The sequence below is a fragment of the Ovis aries genome, chromosome 19 (assembly GCF_016772045.2).
Source record: "Ovis aries strain OAR_USU_Benz2616 breed Rambouillet chromosome 19, ARS-UI_Ramb_v3.0, whole genome shotgun sequence".
Taxonomy (NCBI): Eukaryota; Metazoa; Chordata; class Mammalia; order Artiodactyla; family Bovidae; genus Ovis; species Ovis aries.
This window is the reverse complement of record NC_056072.1, coordinates 47,983,580-48,005,631: the sequence shown is the minus strand read 5'-3', so window position 1 is coordinate 48,005,631 and position 22,052 is coordinate 47,983,580. Positions and strand designations below refer to the sequence as shown.

Here is a 22,052-nt window from a genome sequence, read left to right as displayed (position 1 = left end):
TCAGAAACTATTCAAATACCTACCAATGGGTGGATTGGTAAATAAAGGTAAACACTTGAAATGGAAAAAAATATATATGGGAGGAAGAAACAGGTGAGGGTATAGATGCAATACCACTGGCTGTGAACTGATCACTGCAGAAGCAATCTTTGGACATGGATATATGGATATTCATTTCACTGTTTTGTCTACTATTATAGAGACTCAGAATTCTTCACAACAGAAAGGTTTCCGTAGAAAGAAGGACACAATTCTTTACGAGTGATAATCTGCCTCCTTTCTTTCCCAAATTAATAATATAAACATGGGGTAAGTGGGTTCTCTACTACAGAAATGGGTGCTTAGAAATAATAAGGTTTCAGAAACCTTAATTTTTCTTAAATCCTCAGGTCATCCTGAACAGAAAAATCTCTCACCTTCAAACATCTTTAATCCCATACAAAGTGGATGCAGCTCACACTGCTCTCATCAGCAAGCAGTTCTTCATTTCTAAAATAGGAGCAACACTGCTCCAGCTAAGGAAAGAAACAAGCACAGAAAAGAAAGCCATAATCTATTTTAACACGTGTTTTCTACAGGGTAGTCTAGTTTATACCTCTAAAGATTCAAACATGATCTTCACTATTGTGATAGTTCTGAATTATGACAGAAATAAGAGAATTATTATTTCAAGTGAACTTAGCATTGAGTAGTTAAGATATCCTCATGTTTAATTTGCATACAGCAAGTGCTCATTTAAGTACCTGCTAAAATGAACTATACTGAGTAACTGGATGCCTGTCCTGAGCACCCTAAATCCCAGTCTAAGACCAGTGACTGCCCCCGACTGAACCACTGACAAACTCTTCACCTAGCGGCAGCAGCCTGCTAAACCTGGAGCACACATTTTCAAAACAGTCTCCTCTTTTTTCCAACAAGTAGCACGGCATTTGGGAGAAGGAAATGGCAACCCACTCCAGTATTCTTGCCTGGAGAATTCCATGGACGGAGGAGCCTGGTGGGCTGCTGTCCATGGGGTCGCACAGAGTTGGACCCGACTGAAGTGACTTAGCATGCATGCATGCTTTCAGAAGGAAACGGCAACCCACTCCAGTATTCTTGCCTGGGGAATCCCAGGGACAGAGGAGCCTGGTGGGCTGCCGTCTATGGGGTCGCACAGAGTCGGACACGACTGAAGCGACTTAGCAGCAGCAGCAGTGTGGCATTCATGAAGTACCGAAGCAATGGGAAAAATACAATTCAAGTGAATTTAGTCAAGATTGTTAGACACAGATTTTCAGTGGCTGGTTGTTCTTTGGGCTTTTTTTGGTCTTAACTCAAAATATTTTTACAAAATTATGGTATTTAAATTTTCATTTCAGAAACAGAGCTATTCTTTTTATATCTCAACTTCAAAAGAAAAAACTAAATAGGTTCTGCATAACAACCAACACCACAAGTCAAAGGCTAATCTTCACATGGAAGAGAACTTAAAAGTAGTGGTGATACCAACTATATTTTTTAAGATTTATCGAAGTACACTAGATTGTTGTGTTAGTTAGTTTCAGGTGTACAGCAAAGTGAATCAGTTACACATATACATATACCCATTCTTTTTCAGATTCCTTTCCCATGTAGGCCATTACAGAGTACTGAGTAGGGTTCCTGTGCTTTTAGTAGGTTGTTATTAGTTAGCTATTTTATATATAGTGGTGAGTATATGTCAATCCCAATCTTATAATTTATCCCTCCCAGTAACCATAAGTCTGTTTTCTACATCTGTGACTCTTCTTGTTTTATAAATAAGTTCAATTGTACCTGTATTTTTAAGATTCCACATACAAGCAGTATCATGTTCCCAACAGGATATTCAATAGCATTAAGGAATTAACTGATTTTTACACATGATAAACACATTACAGTTTTTAAAAGTCATCATTGTAGTTATCATAAACACTGAACTATTTACAAAGTGATGAAATACTCAAGTGTTTTTGTATAACAAAACAGTGAGGGAGGCAAAATTGTGTGTGTCAGAGGAAAAAAAAAAAGTATAAATTAAAAAAAGCCAGCCATATGTTAATAATCGTAGAAACCGAGTAGTGGGACTTTCTATATATGTTTGAATATTGTCATAATGAAAAGTGAACCATAAAAAAAGTATAGTGATAATCAGCCTTCTTAGAGGCTACAAGAAAGCAGCAGCAACAGCATTAACTGCTTTAAACACAGAAATAAACAGCGTGCATAGTAACTGATATCCTGATATTCGTGCATGCTACTACTCTGTAAAAACCTGCTGCGTTCTCGGCAGCATGACAGGCGATTCCCATGACTAATATCCCAAATTATATGACATCACCTCCAAAACAATTACATCCAAAATGCATTCTGTATTTTAGAGATCTTTATGAAAATCAATACACGTATGTATTAACTAAAAGTTCATCATTGCTATTTCCAATTTCTGACCATTCTTTTCTTTAACAATCTATTCTTTCAACAGTATATGTTGAAGCTGGAGTGGTAAGGGGGGAAAAATGGTCCATCACTGAAAATCCATCTAGAATAATATGGAATTATAACTCAAAAACATGTGATATCACCAATTATTAGATCACATTCGGTTACTAAAACCTAAATTCACGGTTCCTCCTATTTTTTGTTCTGACAGCATGAAACACATTTCCTTCATAGCATGCAGGGGCATTTTTTTTCTCTTTTTTAATAGAATGAATTGCTTTTAATGATATAAGTAGTTTCACTCTGGTTTTCATGTTTAATTAAGGTAGATAGTTAAGTGGCAGATTCCTCAGATTTTGAGACACAACTTCTTTATCATTCATGTACAGATGAGAAATACTAGATCTTGTCTTGAGCCCATTTCAGCAGCACCAGCAGCCACTTACATCGCCTTGGGCACCCACTTGACGCTAGCTAATACATCCATCTGCTAAGTTGAAGCAGTCTCTCCCTGGTACCAAAATGGGCCCTTCTTCTTGACAACAGTGTATTCACAGAACAAAGGTGTCCATCTTTTGCAGAGGCAAGGGACAAGTCAGATGTGTTATAACTTTTAACATAAAATTGATACAGAGTAATAATTTTTTTACAGTGCAAACTCGGTATTTTGGAAAAGTCAGACTTTGTTTTTGCTTTTAAATTCTTGGGAGCCGGGATGAATTAATCACTTTTCTTATCAAACAGGAAAAAATTTACATTACATAAATATGGGAAATATAAACATATGCTAAATATGGTCCCTATATGTTGAGAGCATGTAATGCCAACTGGAAAAACCTAACAGCAACCTAAGAGGCAAAGGATGACTACCAAGTCCTCTGGAAACACCAGAACGGAAGCCAAGTCAAGGAAGGTCTTGGTTTGAACCAGGTCCAAAATGAGGAAGTAACTGTGAAAAATGAAGAAAATGAAGATAACTCCAGGCAGAAGGAAAAGAGCACAGGCACAGAGATGGAAAACTGCAGAGCGTACCTCAGACACAGCAACTGACGATATGGTTTGGGTTATGGGCTTCAACACAAGTGACAAGACTAGAAAGCTAGGTTGATGCTAACCTGGAGGCCTTATTTATTGAAAGTTTGGACTTCAACTTGAACTAAATATGGGAACACTCAACTTCTGAACAGGGTTAAGTGCCATGAAAGTAAATGGTGGTGGACATACAGAGAGATAGGCAGTGATGCTCAGGATGGAGCGGGGAAGGAGAGCCTGGAAGCTAGATCAGGGGATGCTTACTTTAATGATTCTAAAAGAAACCCAGAAATACCAGAATATAGAGTGACAGGAAAGAAACACTTCATTTATATAAGATGTCTGCAGTTTACAAAAGACTTTCACTTAAATGAGCTCATTTTACCCTCAGAGCAACCTCTAAGTAGAACATCTGTCACATTTCGTAAGTAAAGAACTGCTGCTCAGGGCATTTCCTTGCATGACTGTCTGTCAGTCCATGTTTTTCTTTTCTATGACTATTCATCTCTTAACCAGTAGACAGCAAGCTCCTTGAGGTTATGCAGGGACCACTGATTTCTGATGCCCCAGAATTTCAGCTACATTGCAAAGAGCCCTGCTCAGTACTTGATACCAGAAGCCATTCATTAAATATGTGATAGATGAGCAAGCAAATCATTGAAGAGCACATTGATCCTCTTCCCCTCCTGTACCAATCACACTGAAATGTTTATTTTGTTTTGCTTTGTTTAATGTTTGCTCTGACAGTGGAAAAATTTTGACAATTACAATACCTCTTTTCGGCAGTTCCTGGACAAGACCTCTTTTTTCCCCTATGCATGAGAAAAGAAACATGCACAAAAGGGAAAATCAGGTTGTCTGGCCCTTCACAGTAGTATCAGAAAGTCCCACTAAGTGACACTATCACTAAGGATAAAGGTTGACATTTGGTAGCTATTTTTTCAAAAATGTTCTATTTTCTTTAAGAATGGAATAAATACTAAGATTAATAACCAGGCATATGAGCACTTATAGTACCCAAGGTGAAAAACCCTGGCCTGGAACACTTGGTGACAGAAAGTAAGAAAATGTTCCAAAGAATGACAGACACAAGTCAAAAAGGGAAAGAAGCCAGCCTGATGGGGCTTCCACTGGCCAAATCTGGGACAACTTACACACACAGTAACAAGACTGTAGCTCACTGAATAAAACAGAAAACCACAAGCCCATACTTATATAAACTAATAAATCAATAAATGTAAAAGTTTGACAAAGAATGGGATAGTTACATAGTTTCAAAGTACTTATTCACAAAATACTAATTAATTACAAATGGAAAGAGTAATTTATCAGTGGAAAGCCTGGCAGATGCTACCTTAAACAAGTGATCATCAGAAACAGGACAAATTGAAACTACACCTCCAGAAAGGGTACATAAGACACAGCATTACTTCTGTGATGTTCCTGCCAAAGATATATAACCTGAGTTTAATCCTCAGAAAACATCAGAGAAACCCAAATTGAGGGTTACTCTGTAACAGGCTTATAATCTCCAAACATATCAAGATCATGAAAATTAAAAGAAAGGCTGAAGACAACAACTAAATGTGAAGCACGATTCTCTTGGATCCGTTCACTTTTATCCAAAGATGGGCAGTGGGGAGGTGGGAGACTTTACTGGGGCAACTGGTCAAATGTGAATGGAGTCTGAGTAGTACTGGATGGTAACAGTGTTCAATGTTAACTTTGCTGATATTGTGGTTACTCTGTTATTCTGAAGGAGAACATCCTCACTGTAGGAAGTAAAAGGCGAGGGTGTTCTGGAGTGACGGAACATCAGATGGACAATCTATGGCCAAGGGTTCTGGAATGGGAAACCATTTTCTCTACTGTACTTAGAGCTTTTCCTTGTTTTCAGTTGCCTCACATTTTTTATAAAAATTTTTAAATGACTGGTTTTCTTTCCAAAATGAAAGTAATAAATATAATCTTAACACATACGAATGTATTCTTTCCAACAAAAATGTTCTCTCTGTAGGACGAGTACTAAACTGAGTCTTGCATTAGATCACTAGGAAAGTAGGATGGAACAGTGTTGGATAGCAAAAAACGAAAGCCAAAAACAGGCTTTCCACACTGAAAACTCAACTTCAAACTCCAGCTCATCACCTATGAATTTGTGGTTCTGGAAGATTTTTCACCTGTCTGGGTCTCAATCCCCTAATCTATAAAGTGGGAATACCATGTTTTTTACAAGGGTGGCTCTGAGGATGAAGTAAGATGGTACCTTTAAGAATGCCTTCTAGATTATAGATACTCAAAACTACTTCTCTCCCACTTCTAAGCAATCTATTTACAGGCTGCATCTGGTTAATAAGTTTACACCTTAGTGAGCCTAAGAAGTAGGCTTCCTACTATTAAACAACTTTTCAGGTTAAAGGGATATTAAGGATCCTTTACTCCAATACCCTTGCTTTACAGATAAAGAAATGAGACCTTGGATTTAAGCAAGGCAAAAGGCAAACCACTCCCATCATGTCACCACTATAAAACAGAAATTATTTAACCTCCAAGTCTCTGCCCATCAGCATCCTCAGCAGTTTACAATAATCCTGTCCACTCCCCCATCATAGTTCTTACTAAAAATCAGCAACGGTGTCAAATTTCTTAAAATGTCTTCCTACCTAACATAGCTTCTTTTATTTCTACTCTTTAGAATAGTTAAGGTTCTTTCCGTGGAGTTCCAAGGTCTGTGAAGAGAATCCAGGGTGCATGACTATGAATGAGTAGAAGTTTTTACTTCTATTTTTCAGCTCAGTTTAGTCTCTCAGTCACGTCCGACTCTTTGCGACCCCATGAATCACAGCACGCCAGGCCTCCCTATCCATCACCAACTCCCAGAGTTTACTCAAACTCATGCCCATAAAGTCAGTGATGCCATCCAGCCATCTCATCCTCTGTCGTCCCCTTCTCCTCCTGCCTCCAATCCCTCCCAGTATCACAGTCTTTTCCAATAAGTCAACTCTTCGCACGAGGTGGCCAAAGTATTGGAGTTTCAGCTTTAGCATCAGTCCTTCCAATGAACACCCAGGACTGATCTCCTTTAGAATGGACTGGTTGGATCTCCTTGCAGTCCAAGGGACTCTCAAGAGTCTTCTCCAACACCACAGTTCAAAAGCATCAATTCTTCAGAGCTCAGCTTTCTCCACAGTCCAACTCTCACATCCATATATGACCACTGGAAAAACCATAGTCTTGACTAGACGGACCTTTGTTGGCAAGGTAATGTCTCTGGTTTTCAATATGCTATCTAGATTGGTCATAACTTTTCTTCCAAGGAGTAAGCGTCTTTTAATTTCATGGCTGCAGTCACCATCTGCAGTGATTTTGGAGCCCCAAAAGATAAAGTCTGACACTGTTTCCACTGTTTGCCCATCTATTTCCCATGAAGTGAGGGGACCAGATGCCATGATCTTTGTTTTCTGAATGTTGAGCTTTAAGCCAACTTTTCACTCTCCTCTTTCACTTTCATCAAGAGGCTTTTCAGTTCCTCTTCACTTTAAGCCATAAGGGTGGTGTCATCTGCATATCTGAGGTTATTGATATTTCTCCCAGCAATCTTGATTCCAGCCTGTGTTTGTTCCAGCCCAGCGTTTCTCATGATGTACTCTGCATAGAAGTTAAATAAGCAGAGTGACAATATACAGCCTTGACGTACTCCTTTTCCGATTTGGAACCAATCTGTTGTTCCATGTCCAGTTCTAACTGTTGCTTCCTGACCTGCATATAGGTTTCTCAAGAGGCAGGTCAGGTGGTCTGGTATTCCCATCTCTCTCAGAATTTTCCACAGTTTATTGTGATCCACACAGTCAAAGGCTTTGGCATAGTCAATAAAGTCATTAAAGCAGTTTTTCTGGAACTCTCTTGCTTTTTCCATGATCCAGCGGATGTTGGCAATTTAATCCCTGGTTCCTCTGCCTTTTGTAAAACCAGCTTGAACAACTGAAGTTCACGGTTCACGTATTGCTGAAGCCTGGCTTGGAGAATTTTGAGCATGACTTTACTAGCGTGTGAGATGAGTGCAATTATGCAGTAGTTTGAGCATTCTTTGGCATTGCCTTTCTTTGGAATTGGAATGAAAACTGACCTTTTCCAGTCCTGTAGCCACTGCTGAGTTTTCCAAATTTGCTGGCATATTGAGTGCAGCACTTTCACCGCATCATCTTTCAGGATTTCAAATAGCTCAACTGGAATTCCATCACCTTCATTAGCTTTGTTCATAGTGATGCATTCTAAGGCCCACTTGACTTCACATTCCAGGATGTCTGGCTCTAGGTGAGTGATCACACCATTGTGATTATCTTGGTCATGAAGATCTTTTTTAACTAACCTCAAACTGAAATTTAAGATTTCCTTCAAATACAAGTACAGGCAACAAATCACAGCAATATTAACAGTGACTAACTGTGTCACCACAGAAAGAACATATATTTTCATATTACAGATGACGCAGTTATACATAAAGATTTCCTTCGGGTCTCCTGCATTGCAGGCAGATTTGTTACAATCTGAGCCACCAAGGAAATTCATTTTATTTATTTAAAATCAGCACTCTGAGAATGGTCAAAAGGCTTCACTAACTTACAAAGTGAAGTGAAGTGAAAGTCGCTCAGTCGTGTCCAACTCTTTGCAACCCCATGTACAGTCCACGGAATTCTCCAGGGAATCTTCCGAACCCAGGGATCGAACCCAGGTCTCCCACCTTGCAGGCAGATTCTTTACCAGATGAGCCACCAGAGAAGCCCAGCTTACCAAAGGGGCACATGAGTATCTGAATATCAAAAAGCTTAAGAACCCCTCCGTTTGAACAACAAAGCTGTTAATCTGCTGAGAATCTGAGAGAAGAAAAGGGAAAAAAGTTTGGCTTTTAAACACATGAACCACTTATTTATTCCACAAATACTTGGTTCTTGTGCTGCACTGCGAAACAGCTACAAAGATAAAAAAATTTACCCCTTTGCCTCAAACCAGTGGGAAAGGAGAAAAAAACAAGTATGAAGGTGAGACGTCACAAGGCCTAGAGCAGAAGGACGAAAGAAACCTTTGACCTCAGAGAAGAGGTTCTGTCCTCTCAGTAAAAACAAGGCACACTTGAGTAAAGGGAGAAGAATCAGAAATTCTTCTAGCTCTCGGTTGCTCCTGTAGCCTGGAGTGCAGGGGGCTTCCGGCAGAACCTCCCTAGCCCAGGGGAGGGCAGAGGAAGCAGCTTTCAAGAGGGAGAAGCTGGGCAGTGACTGGACATAGTTACCTGGCCAGGGGGACATAGCTCATGGATCCTGATCTAACCCTCTGTAGGACTGGTAGCCCCTTTCTATTACAGAGATGCTTTGGGAAAATTAATTACAGCAACGAGAATTTTTCTTAACTCTCTTTACATAACTTAGATGGGAAAACGCTCAAGGGGGTAAAGTGGAGCCATGTTCCAAAAGAAGATGATATTCACTTAATTTGTACAACCAAAATACAGTCTGTCTGGCTAATGACATTTTATTTATACCATAGTATTGGCTTTACAGTAGCTCAGAAAATGGCAAATGAGTCTCTCTCTGTATATGGAACTTACCTTATAAAACATAGTGTTTAAATGCCTGGCTCAAAGTTTCCCTACTAAATTTTAACTCCACAATATTCTTTATACCACATCAACAAAACAACACCAGGTAAAAGATAAAAACCATGTGAGGGAAAGACCACCAACCTTATAAATATGTTTTTTATCTTTACCTTTAGAACTGTCTTACAATATTTACCAATGCAATCAGAAAACCACATGTTTACAATACTTTCTCAACTTTTCTCGCAATTGACCTCCACCTACTACTGAGCACCTCCTCCATTCCCAGCACTGCACAGGGATAGAAGATCGTGATACAAAGGTCAGTCCTGCCCTAAAGGATTTTACAGTTAGAGACAGAGCCACCGGGGGAATTTCTGAAATGCAAGATGTTAGAAAATCAGCTGCACAGAGAAGGAAAAGTTCACTGTAAGTCAAGATAACTACCAAAAAAAAAAAAAAAGTGGCATGCAAGAGTAAAGAAACTTCATCTCGAAGGATAGAAAGAATCTTGGAAAGGTAGAGGAAAGAGTAGAAGACATTACTAGCAGGGCAAACAGGATGCAAGAGGCAGCAAGGCAGGCACGAGGCTGGCAACAGTTGTGTGCGTCTGTGTGTGAGTGTGTGTGTGTTTATTAGGGGAAGCTGTGCTTGCATGTAAGGTGGCAGGAGAGTTCAGTTTGCTGATGTACAGGACAAGGCCACACAGAAGGGGTACATACACACAGAAAGTTACATACTACACAAAAGGCACCAGGCAGGAAAGACTTGAAGAGCACTACGTTTTAAAGTTTATCTGTTAGCTGATACATACATAGTTAAAGGATAATTAGGACTACGGGTAGACCAGCAGAAAAGAGCCCAGGGATGAAAGGCTGAGGGCTTGACTCAGAGAAGCAGACCTGAGAACTGTGAGACTAAACCTAACAGGACTTCCCCGGTGGCGCAGTGGTTAAACACCTGGCTTCCAATGCAGGGGATGTCAGTTCAATCCTTGGTAAGGGAACTAAGATCCCACATGCCACGGGGTGCAGCCAAAAGGTAAGCAAATAAACAAAACCAAATATGAAAAGAAGTTCAGTGGAGAATGAAGACTGAGAAAAGGGCACTGGACTTGGCAACGCAAAGATCACTGGCCACGAGTGAGAGAGCTGTGGCAGAAGCAGAGGCTGTGATGTGGGCGGCAGAGACGAGAATGCGAAGACACAAAGCGAATGCAGTGAATGGGAAGCAACTGTATATTTAGGTATAAAATGAACAAGCAGCAAACAGACAAGATTTAATGACCCCGTCAAAGGGCAGCAACATCCAGCAGTTCTCACAATCCTTTGTTCACTGAAGTAATTAGGAAAACACTGACCAACAAATCAAAAGTCAAAGGTTAGGGCCCATACATCTTGTTATTCAGGTGCTAGAATTAAAGGAAAACGACAGATACATTTTAGTCTTTGCAAGCTCAATTCCATAACCAACTAATAGAGTTCAGCTATAAATATAACAAATTAACATATACTGATTGGAACATATTCTACCTTCTTTCCAGCTGAAAAGCTTTGAGTGCCAAGAGACCAATAACAAAAACACAAAGAGATTGTTAAGCTATAAAAAAAAATTACAAAGTATTTCACATACCTTTTTGAAATCCTAAATCATGTTTTTATAAAGAAAACATCAACAAAGCTAATCACAATAATCTAGAAACTTCCTATAAGAACTGTAATGCTATAGAATTTGATTATAATGTTGGCAAAACTAGTTCAATGGAAAATATTTTTTCATCCAGTGTTGAGCCTTACATAGAGATAGTCCCAGCCAATCATAAAACTTGCTAAATAACAATTTATGCATTAGTTTGTACTCAAAATAATAAAAGTACTCATTCAATCCTTCACCTGAAGAATAAGCTCTTCTACACAGGGACCACAAGTAAAAGATAAGTTAGAATGGATAGAATATGTCATCATGAACACAACTCTTGATGTTAAATACAATTCAAAGCTGAACAGAGGCAGCGTTCCACTAAACTCCACTGTTTTAGAATTTCATAATACCAAACATAATGCAAGAACTATGCCACCAGATAAATTCTGGAAAACGGGTTCCTTATAGATTCTTAAATCCTTTCAAAGTGTAACAGTATTATAGAGTCATTAATTCAAGATGCAAACCTCACTTGTTACAAAGCACGACTTGATACCATCTTACCTTATAGAAAAAAAGAGCAGCTTTCTCCATCAAGGACATATTAATGATTTTCAACAAAAGGATGGAAATTAAAACATTGTACTTATTATCATTTCCTTGTGCCTTTGATCAGAAACATTCCTACAAACTACTATTGCAAAAAAAGTACCTTTTGTTTTAGAATATAGTCATGACTTCTAGAAATCTTGTGAAGAATTTTTAATTACATATATACCTTGAAACAGCAAAATATAAAAAATCAAGAATTGACCCCCAAAAAAGTAACCCCTACAATTAAGGGTGATTTAAAATTGCATCAGGACCTACCTGGCAGTCCAGTGGTAGGACTCCATGCTTCCACAGCAGAGGGCACAGACGGGTTCAGTTCCTGCCCAGGAATTAAAACCCTGCAAGCCCCTGCAGCAGACCTCCCCCACTACCACCAACCCCAAAAAAGGCAAAGCAGATTCTGTCACAATCATGTGTAAAGCTTTTCACTAACTTCCTAAATAATACACTTCAAACTCCTTACCAGGATCCACAAGACCCTGTAAGATCTGGTCCCTACATACCACTCCATCTTCCTTCCAATCATACTCCCTCTGTTGGTTCCTAACCCACCGATCACAGACTCTTTCCTAAGGACTATCCCTCTGCTCAAGCTGCTTCTCACCCTTCACACTGTAAATCTAAAAGTCAGCAGTCCAGAAAGATTTTTTTCTCATCACCCTATTGAATATGTCCTCATTTTATTCTCTAACATATCACTCAGCCTACCAGCAAGTACTTATCACAAATACTAGCTCCTATTTATTTCCTTTACTAGTTTATTATCCTCCTGCTTTCCCACAATATAAGCATCCCTTTGTTTACGTTGTATCTGCAGTGCCAATAAATATTTGTAGAATGAGTAGCAGAAAGAAGAAATAAATCAAGGATGGAGGAAGGAGAGAAGGGAAAAAAACATTTCCCATCTATATCCAAGTTTCCATCAGAGTTTTATAATACCAGATTTTTCCATGCTATAAGTAGAAGAGGTTCACTGTTGGCTGAGCTGAGTGTAAGAGTAATATTTTACACACAACTTAACCAATTTGTAAAGAACATCTCTAACAGCAGTCTGTTTATTTTATATTCAGTGCATTTCTATTGAAAGATCAAATTACTGCTTCTCTACAACTAGTCTCAGGAGTTAACTAGTGCACATTTCAATTTGCCAATGTAAACGAGGAGAAAATTTTGCTTAAAACACAATGCCAAAAGGAGAAAAACATAATTATAAAATGCAAGCATTTTATGCCTAAATGCATTAGAAATGCCTCTAGAAGAGCAAGATGTTAATAAGGGGTGATTGGTAAATGGCATATATTATGTTATTATCTCTTTGTGTATGTTTAAAATTTACCATAATAAAAAGAGAAATAAATAAATGCCTCTAAGAAATCAAAACCAGGTAAGTACCTCTGGGTAACAGATACTTGCCTAGCTCAAGTACACTCTGTTGCCCACCGGAAACTTAATTTAAATGAATTGATCACAGTCTCTAAAGGTGTTTTCATAAGACATCAGCTCCTCGGAAGCTTCTGTGGGCCCTCCCACCAGCTCGGTGTCACAGGCTTCCAGCCCATTACCTTTCTATGAGAGCTCTCCAACAACCGCAGCTCAAAAACAGAAACTTTATGGAAGTGATAAAACCATTTAAAAGGGGGAAGTAGTGGAAGCATGCAGAAGGGGAAAATAAATGATTTTTGCTCTAATTTAAATATTTCTCTCCTAGAATTCGGATGAGGCAGCATTTCTTTCTAAAGAGTGCTTCCGATTCTGAAGGGGGCTCATACAGAAGACTAAATGCAACTCCACCAGAGACTAGCATCCCCAGCCGGAGCAGCCCTCCTCTCCAGGACTCCTTCTCCACGACATCGGGTAAAATGTTGCTGCTGGTGGTAGTGGAGATGCTGATGTGAAGGCCTCATTTATCAAGTGGCACAAAGAACAGAAAAATGTAAGCTGCTCTGGTGGTAGCTTTTTTTTTTTTTTTTTTTTTGGCTGTAGAAATATGATGGTCTATGAGAAAACAAAAAAAATAGAAATTTTATTTCTAGTTTGTTTGGATTGAAGAAAATAATTGTATTAGGAAAGTTAAGGGACTGCAGCTAGTCACATTTTAAGACTGATTATATCCTTACAAGTGAATTCATGAACATAAGACAGATCCAAACTGGCACATGAAAGACTCATTTAGTTTTTAAGTAACACAGGATCATCTTTTAAGAAAAATAATTAGCATTACAGAAATCCGAAATAACCTGATGAATGAAATAAGCTAGCATTCGAACATAAATTATTTAATTCCCCAAAAGCATGATAAATTATTCCCTGAAAATAACTTTTAACATTAAAAGCCCTGAGAATTTCAGGTTTTAACGAAAAAAAGGATATGAATTTCATAAATAAATAAATTATAGAATTCCAAACCTATACATGTAATCACTGCACTGGATTTCATTTTGTCTTTCGTTCTGAGGGCGGTAACTGGAAGTGGTAGTTTGTGATCTATCAGTGAGAGACCCCACATCCAAGGAACAGACATTCAACCTAAATCCCTCGGCCAACTTTAACTGGGGCCTAGAGAAGCAGGGAACTGGGCAAGATGAGCAGAAGTCCCACTTATTCCTACCATTTCCACTGTGATCTCCCTTCACATCTTGAGAGATTTAAATGTTGCCATCCATAGTCAAAAATAAGCTTATCAGTAACAGATTCAAGTCATAAATATTAACGAGCACCGAACATGAATATAGTTTGCAATAAAGTATATTTAGACTTTGGTACCGGAGAAGGCAATGGCACCCCACTCTAGTACTCTTGCCTGGAGAATCCAAGGGACAGAGGAGCCTGGTGGGCTGCCTTCTATGGGGTCACATAGAGTCGGACACGACTGACGCGACTTAGCAGCAGCAGCAGCAGCAGCAGCAGCAGCAGACCTTGGTACCCTTGTTCATAAGGCAGAAGAGGAGAAACGAGACGCTGGCAATGCGTCCTGGGGCGGGGTGGGGAGGTGAGAATGATCTGAGCAGCAAAGGGAGGAGCACTCGGTCAGAGGTACCATAAACACAAGCCTGTCACCTCCTGGAATCTTAAGTGACAACAGGGCTCTGAGGAAGGACTATAATCGAAATAAGAGAGGCCACTGTGATCTTCTAGGTGACAGAGATCTAATCTGGGACACAACTGGGCCTAAACACAGATTTACTGAACTCACGGAAATGAACACTTAATCACAGTAGGAGATCACGGCCACAGTGAAGACATGTTTCCTGTCATGTTCCATTTCGAGAGGCTCAGTTCAGTTTTGTGGTTCAACATATGGATGCGACTAGGCTAAGCTGGAGTTTAATTCTTAGCTTTCTAATCTTTCATTCATGATCTCAGATCTTACCCCGTGTTATTAATTTAGTCTGTCACACGAATTAAATAAACACCACCTGTGCTGGACAGTTTACGTTGGTACTTAACCACATAAGTGGGGAAGTGTGTCAGCCCCACACTTATCCTTCCAGACTCTCCCTGAATCACAGGCGTGAATTTGCATGGCCAGCCCCGCTGACAGCTGCGCTCTCACTCAGCTCTGACAGCAGCCCTGGCAGGTGTATACAGGTTTCTGCTCAGCTGTTAGTGAACTCCAGCAGTATAAGTGGGAAAAGGTGGCGCATGGATTCTGTGTAATACCACCTTCCCCTTTGCTCCTCCAGCCATTCCTTTTGTATCCAGTTCCTAGAATTATAGCACCCCCCCTTTTTTTTTAATGAAGTATACCTGATTTGTGCACAATGTTGTGCCAATCTGTGCAGTATAACAAAATGACTGTTAAACACATAGAATCATAGCCCCCTTTTGACTGAAGACCTAGGAGAGGTTTCTTGATGAGACATTGTCTGATAGCCTACCACATTCAGAATTTACATAATTCACAAACCAGGGTAGGAAGCTATGGTATGAAACATTCATCCATCCATCCAGTCAACACTTCTTACTGAGCACCTACTATGGTTTGAGGTGCTGGAGACACGACACAGACAAAAATCCCCGTCCTCAAAGAGCTAGCATTCAAGCGAGGGAAAGAGATAATACAGAGGCTGCAGAAGTAAAATACACAGTGTTACATAGTAAATTCTAAGGAGAAAAATATAAGCAGAGGCAGGGACATGAAATGTTGAAGGAGTGAAATTTTCTTTTTTTCATTGAGGTATACTTGATTTACAATGTCAGGTAATTCATTTTAAATGTACAACACAGTGATTCACAATTTTTAAAAGTATAGTTTAAATAATATATAGCTATTATATATTATTGTTAAGTTTATAGTTAGCATAATATTGGCTATATTCCCTGTGCTGGGCAATATACCCTCATAACTTATTTATTTTATGCATAATAGTTTGTACCTCTTAATTTGTACCTACCCCTATCTTGCCGTACTCCATACTGGTAATCACTAGTTTTCTATATCTGCGAGTCTATTTCTGTTTTGTTATACTCCCTAGTTTATTTTTTAGATTCTACATAGAAGTGATATCATCCAGTATTTGTCTTTCCCTGATGGACTTGTTTCACTGGGCATAATAACAGGAGGGCTGAAATCAATCACACAGGTCACTGAGGTTATTTTTGGGGAAAGACTCCAAAAAAGTGAGAGAGCTAGTTATGCACATATCTGTACGAAGGCATTCCAGGCAGGGACACATGCAACACACGCAAAGGCCCTCAGGAAGGGGTCCCCTGGGCTTGTTGGACAGCAGATAATGGGGAGGAAGTCTTAAAAAGCGGGAAGGCTAGGCCATGGGGGCCTTGTGGGACAGGAAGAAAACCTGAGTGAAAGCAGTAAGTTCTGAGCAGAGTGACATCATCGGATTTACCTGTTAACAGAATCTCACTATATCACGGGCAGCCTGGAGCAGACAAGGGCAGAAGAAGGGAAATCAGTTAGGAGGCTACTGTAATAATCCAAATGAGACGAGATGACAGGTAAGACCAAAGAAATGACAGTAAGGATGCTGAGCAGACTCTGAACGTATCTTTAGCTCCTATCTGATTCTTAAAAAGTCAACAACAACAAAGAATACCAAAAAAAAAAAAGTCAGGGGCTGGTCCCTGAATCTTGCTGAAATCCACATCAATAGAAACTCCTACCAACTGAGCATATAATTAGCTGAAGAAAACATAATAACTGCAAATTAACATTCAGCAATAGTCAATACAAGGAAAAACTAACGTATAACATGCCAGGGTTATAAAAATTTTAATCAATCAAAACTGCAAGTGACTCACACATAAGAATTCAGCATAATAACCTCCCTCAGCAATTAAAGAGCAAATTAGGGGAACTCAACAGATAAAAAGTAAAAAGTTTGGGGCCCACTGAGGATATACTGTCATTCTTGCCAAGCTGCCTGCTTATGGACACAAGTCAACAGTTTCCCTTCCCGTCCCATATCCTGACTGCTGCCTACTGCAGTTCCAGGCAGGTCCCAACAAACCTGCCCACAGCTTAAGACATGACAAATCACTGGAGCTCGTTCTTTGCTGCATCTGCTGTTCTCAGAGAAAGAGAGTGGGTGAGACCCTCACCAAAGTTAAACAACTTTAGGAGGAAGTAGCACTAAAAGATTAAGGTTTAGAAAGGGATTTGAAAAGGAAAAGTCCAGGGTTCTTTTCTTATTTTACACTGGGCCTTTTCTCCATTAAAAACAGAAATATTTTAAGTCTGAGAAAGTATTACACTAACAATAACGATATATGAGTAAGTATTCAAAGATCACTCACTCCCTGACCTTTACTCCCACAAATATTATTCCACAAAAACTGTTTCTCAAAATAACACCCTACAAAAATGTTAGCCCCTTCACCCACCCCTGTCAAAGTATTTTCCACAGGAGGGCCTCCATACCTTTCTGACAGCATTTAAACACTAGCTATTCTGTGTGGCATCATCTTATGGTACTATAAGCTCCTCAAGGGCAGGGAATTCCCTTATCTTCGCATTCCCTAAACCCCTGGCATCACCACTTTATACAGTCTGCTGAATAAATTTCTATGTCAATAGATCATGTTATCTCCAATTCACTAGAGAGGAAAACACCAGACCTTTCTCCTGCAGCAGTAACATGCCTGACTCCAGGGAGGGGTAACGTCATTCTCATAAGGGAAGGAAATGCAGCGCCCACCATCTGCCTCAAGGCCAGCACCACTGACAGCCCTGGTGTGCACAAGGGCCAACCCCAAGTGCCTTTTTCACCTGAGAGGGCGTAAAAGCAGAACTCCTGTGTGAAGTTACTAGGCATTATCTACAGGCAATTTGCTTGCTCTACAATCCTCTTCAAATCCTCTGACGTTAAAATAAGGCTTCAAACCATTTTCTTACACTTGTTCTTTAAACATTAAGCGGTGCAACTTGCCAGGCTTCCCTGTTGTTCACAATGCTATTCACAACACAAAGAACTTGACTAATTCTAATTGCCAATTTCTACACTTCTTCTCAGATCACTTTCTAAAGACGCCTTATCAGTGCACAAAAAACTTGCTTTCTGCCACACTCCATGATACTGTTTCTTTGCCACAATCCCAAGTCTACAAGTTGCATCCTTTTGTCTGCCTTCATGAGTCAAAACTACTCACTAGAACACAAAATAAATGGCAGAAAGAATGCCACAGCAAAGCAAACACACTTGACTCTGGAAAGCCTAATAATGCACTCAGCAGCTACAAGTCCCTGCAGCCTGTGGACTAGCAGCGCCCATCCACCCACCACTGGCTGGGTGTGCACACCCTCTGACAGCCTTGGGTTAGGATATATTACAGTCAATTGTTACCCATCTTTTTTTCTGTTTATTTACTTTTTAACTTAAGGATATTTGTTTTACAGAATTTTGCTGTTTTCTGCTAAATATCAACATGAATCAGCCATAGGTATACATATGTCCCCTCCTTCTTGGACCTCCCTCCCATCACCCTATTACCCATCCTTTGAGGACAATGCTTTAGAGGCAACAGCAGTACGCAAAGGAGATACTCATGGTAGTATGAATGTATGCTCCAGTGGAATGTTCTGAAGTTCTTCAGCAAAGGGATGAAAACTAAAATCTCAGATTATTGAAATATAATAACCACTCTAAGATTCAACTACATAATGCCTCAAGATTCCAAATTCAGTTTCTTCAGAAGTTACTATACTGAAACCAGAGCATTCTGTTTAAAATTTATCAAGTAGCTCAGATAAAAAGAAAATTAAAGAAAAAAATTTTAGCTGTCTACCGCCAATGAACAAAAGAATACAAAAAACCTTCCAGGAACTTTCCTTGTGGCCCAGCAGTTAAGAACCTGCCTTGCAATACAGGGGACATGGGCTTGGTCTCTGGCCAGGCAACCAAGATCTCCCACGCGGGGCAGCTAACCCGAGAGCTGCTTGAGAAAATTTGAAAAGGTGTTCTTAAAAAATTTTCCAGAAAATAAAATAATTTTGTTAGTCGATCCATGCTGCTGTGGTTTTCTCAAAACTAAGACACAAACATAATTTGATAACAAGCAGCACACACACAGGTCTTGGGCTTTAAAGGCATGATTAAGACCTCACAGTCTGTGGATATCTTCAGACACATCGGTCTCCCAAGACTCAGCTGGGAATTCTGTCCCCTCCACCCCTTCTATGCCACCAAAGGGGAAGGGGTGGCAAGGACTTCACCTCCAGCTCCCCTTACTCTACCACACCCAGTGCTGGTGAACCAGTATTTATACAAATACTTGAACTCAGGGGAAAAAAATGTTTTCAGTATTAGAAAGCTGTCTTAATCCAAGCAAATTCAGTTATCATTAGTGCACAACACTGTTTATAGCATAAAAAACTGGAAATAACCCAAAAGTATACAAATAGAGAACTGACTGGATAAATTATGGTGCATCTGTATAAACACATTACTACACAATCACTAAAAGAACAAGGCACACTGCTGTGCACTTTGATATAGCCAAGATATTTTAAATGAAAAGAGCACTATCAACTGATTTTTTAAGTTGGTGGGGAAATACATATCTTTATACAAATAGACTTTTTCTGGCAGAAAACAAAAAAAACTAGAAATAACAATGACCTACAGAAGGGACCAAGGGGACTTCCCTGGTGGTCCAGTGGTTAGCACTCGGGGCTTCCACTGTATGGAGCACAGGTTTGAGCACTTAGTTCCCCTGGTTGGGAAACTAAGATCCCACAAGCCATGCAGCAGAGCCGAAAAAAAAAAGATTAAGTATTGATACTTAAGTTTATGATTTGATAAAAATAGAGCAATGCAAGAAAAAGTGATGTCTATTAAAAGCCATCTCATTTTCCTTACCTATTTCTAAATTATTTGTGACAAAATTTGAGCTCAGTAAAATGTGTTGGGGGAAGAGTGGTATAGGAAAAGGTCCATTTTACCCACAGTAAGTTTCAACTGTTTGCCACCATGCTAAAAAAATGTATACGTTCTCCTCAAACCAAGATGGAAAAATCCCTTACATGTTTGGCACCAAAGTAATCAAAGTTTAAATGATTCAAATATACTAATAAATCTGCAACTAAAGTTCTGTTACATTTTATATGTTAGTATCACATACTAATTATAATATGAGCAACCAGTTTTACAAAATATCTTTTTGTTTCTAAACTAACAAAGAACTTCAGGATTACCTGCGAGTCCAAATTTTCTAAACTCTCGCCAAACAAGTAAAAAACCAGAATACTAACTCATTTTCGTTTGTGCATGGAAGCAGGACAAAATATATCAAAATATATTAAACAACAACAAGGAAACTTTTAATTAAAAAAATAAAAATAAAAATTTGTTTTAAAAAATGTTTAATTAAAAACTAGAGGGCTTCTTTTCCTCCGTAGCTTCAAAATTTCCAAAACTTTTCCATTTCCAAACAGGACTAAGGAGGGGGTGGGAAGGATTATAGGCAAAGTCTAAGTCTGGTCAACCCTATTTCCCGTCTGTGGATGCCTCCCCTGTTCTCAAGGACCCCCATTCCCATCCAGATACATCATCATCTGCCCTCCCACCCCAGTAAGAACATCGATTCAATTAGCAATGGTAGAAGGACAGTGGATTCACTGGATTTTATTCTGCAGATCAACCTGGGCCTCATACACCTGCAAATAACAGGTTCTCATGAGGAACATGAGGGCAAAGGAAGCAGAATTGCCCTGTCCCATGCCCAAAAAGAACCAGACTGGTAACTGCCTCTTTGGAACTACCTTCATGAAAAGGAAAGCAAATGACTGGAGCTAATGCCCTTCAATTCGATGTTTTACTAATAGAAATGCATTTGTAAGGGCTTCCCTGGTGGCTAAGTGGTTGACAACCCACCTGCCAATGCAGGAGACATGAGAGATGCAGGTTTGATCCCTGGGTCAGGGAAGATCTCCTGGAGAGGGGCATGGGAGGGAACCCACTCCAGAATTCTTGCAGGAAAATCCCATGGACAGAGGAGCCTGGCAGGCTACAATCCATAGGGTTGCGAAGAGTCAGACACGCCTGAAGCGACTGAGCACACACACAGGCACACCACAGAACCTGATCTCTGCAAAATGAGAAGCCACCGGAATGAGGAGTCCATGTACGACAACTAGAAAGCAGCCCCCTGCTCATCACAACCAAAGAAAAGTCCAAGCAGCAGTGAAGACCCAGCACAGTCAAAAATAAACAAAATTATTTTTAAGAAAAGGAATGCATTTGTTGAAAATCTAAAGATGCGCAGTTATCCTCAAAAAAGTGAATGTGATTTAAAAAAAAAAAAGAAGTTGAAGAAAGGACTTTTGTTCACCTAGAACAATAAACAGGCACTCCAGGCAGCAAAATATGACAAAATATTGACTTCTCATAAAAAAATTTGGAACAGGCAGACTAAACTATAACACTGCCCCCAAATCTCTGGAGTTTAAAAAAACTGTTTTTCTTAGATCATTTACAAGCTTGTTGTTTATTAGCACCTCCACTCAACATACATATATTTGCTATGCATCATTCTTAGTACAGGGATGCCATGCTGATTAAAGGAACTGGTTCCTATCTTCACACAGTTTACAACAGTAAACACAAGAACAGTGCATTAGCGCCCTGTTTGGTTTTCCCACAAGGGACAACAAGGAGAAACAGTCCTGGAGTAGGTTTTAATGTTCTCTACCTGCGACTTTAAAGCAGTCAATGATAAATTAAATTTTTTAATTTAAGAATTAAAATGAACTGAAAGTAAGATAATTTCATTAAATGATAAGCACCATGAAGAAAAGCGAACAGTAAAAAGACAGGAAAGCCAGGGGAGTGGAGGTAAGGATGTTGACGGAAGGGTTCATGACTGAGCTAACTCCTCTGATGGAAAGGAACTAAACGTAACAAACTTTGCTGTACTTGGAGGGACAGAAAAGATGCATAGCAGATTGTGGGAAAGCAGGCAGAAAGTGGCAGAGGGGGGCAACGAACAAATTGCAAAGGGTATTACAGACCACAAGAGGAGTTTGGATTTTATTGTAATTGCTATGGAAAGCCAATGGCAGGCTCTAAATCAAGGAGTCACTAGATCAGATCTGATTAAACATCATAGCTTTTGTTTAGAATACAATGCATTTTGGAGTAGAAACAACGCTACAAACGGTGGTGCTGCAGTTTTGCCTCTATGCCTTTCCTCAGCTATAATTTATCTACTGTCTACTCTGCTATGTTGTATCCAAGGTACCAATGAGGAATAACAATGTCTCTCACAGTCAGCTTTC

General features: G+C 39.6%; 1 protein-coding gene across 17 annotated transcripts in view; it reads right to left on the bottom strand.

Moving 5' to 3' along the window:
• The window catches only part of SFMBT1 (Scm like with four mbt domains 1), a 117,027-nt gene that overhangs the window by 82,552 nt on the left and 12,423 nt on the right, over positions 1 to 22,052 (bottom strand). For 2 of the 17 annotated variants that reach the window (XM_060402475.1, XM_060402483.1), the window contains exon 2: positions 8,099 to 8,348. The exons of 12 other annotated variants lie outside the window; for them this stretch is intronic. The gene's annotated coding sequence lies outside the window, so the exon portion shown is untranslated. Of the gene's footprint in view, positions 1 to 416; positions 516 to 8,098; positions 8,349 to 11,578; positions 11,658 to 22,052 lie in introns of those variants that run through there. 3 more of the 17 variants (XM_060402476.1, XM_042236083.2, XM_060402480.1) reach the window with 3 other exon arrangements.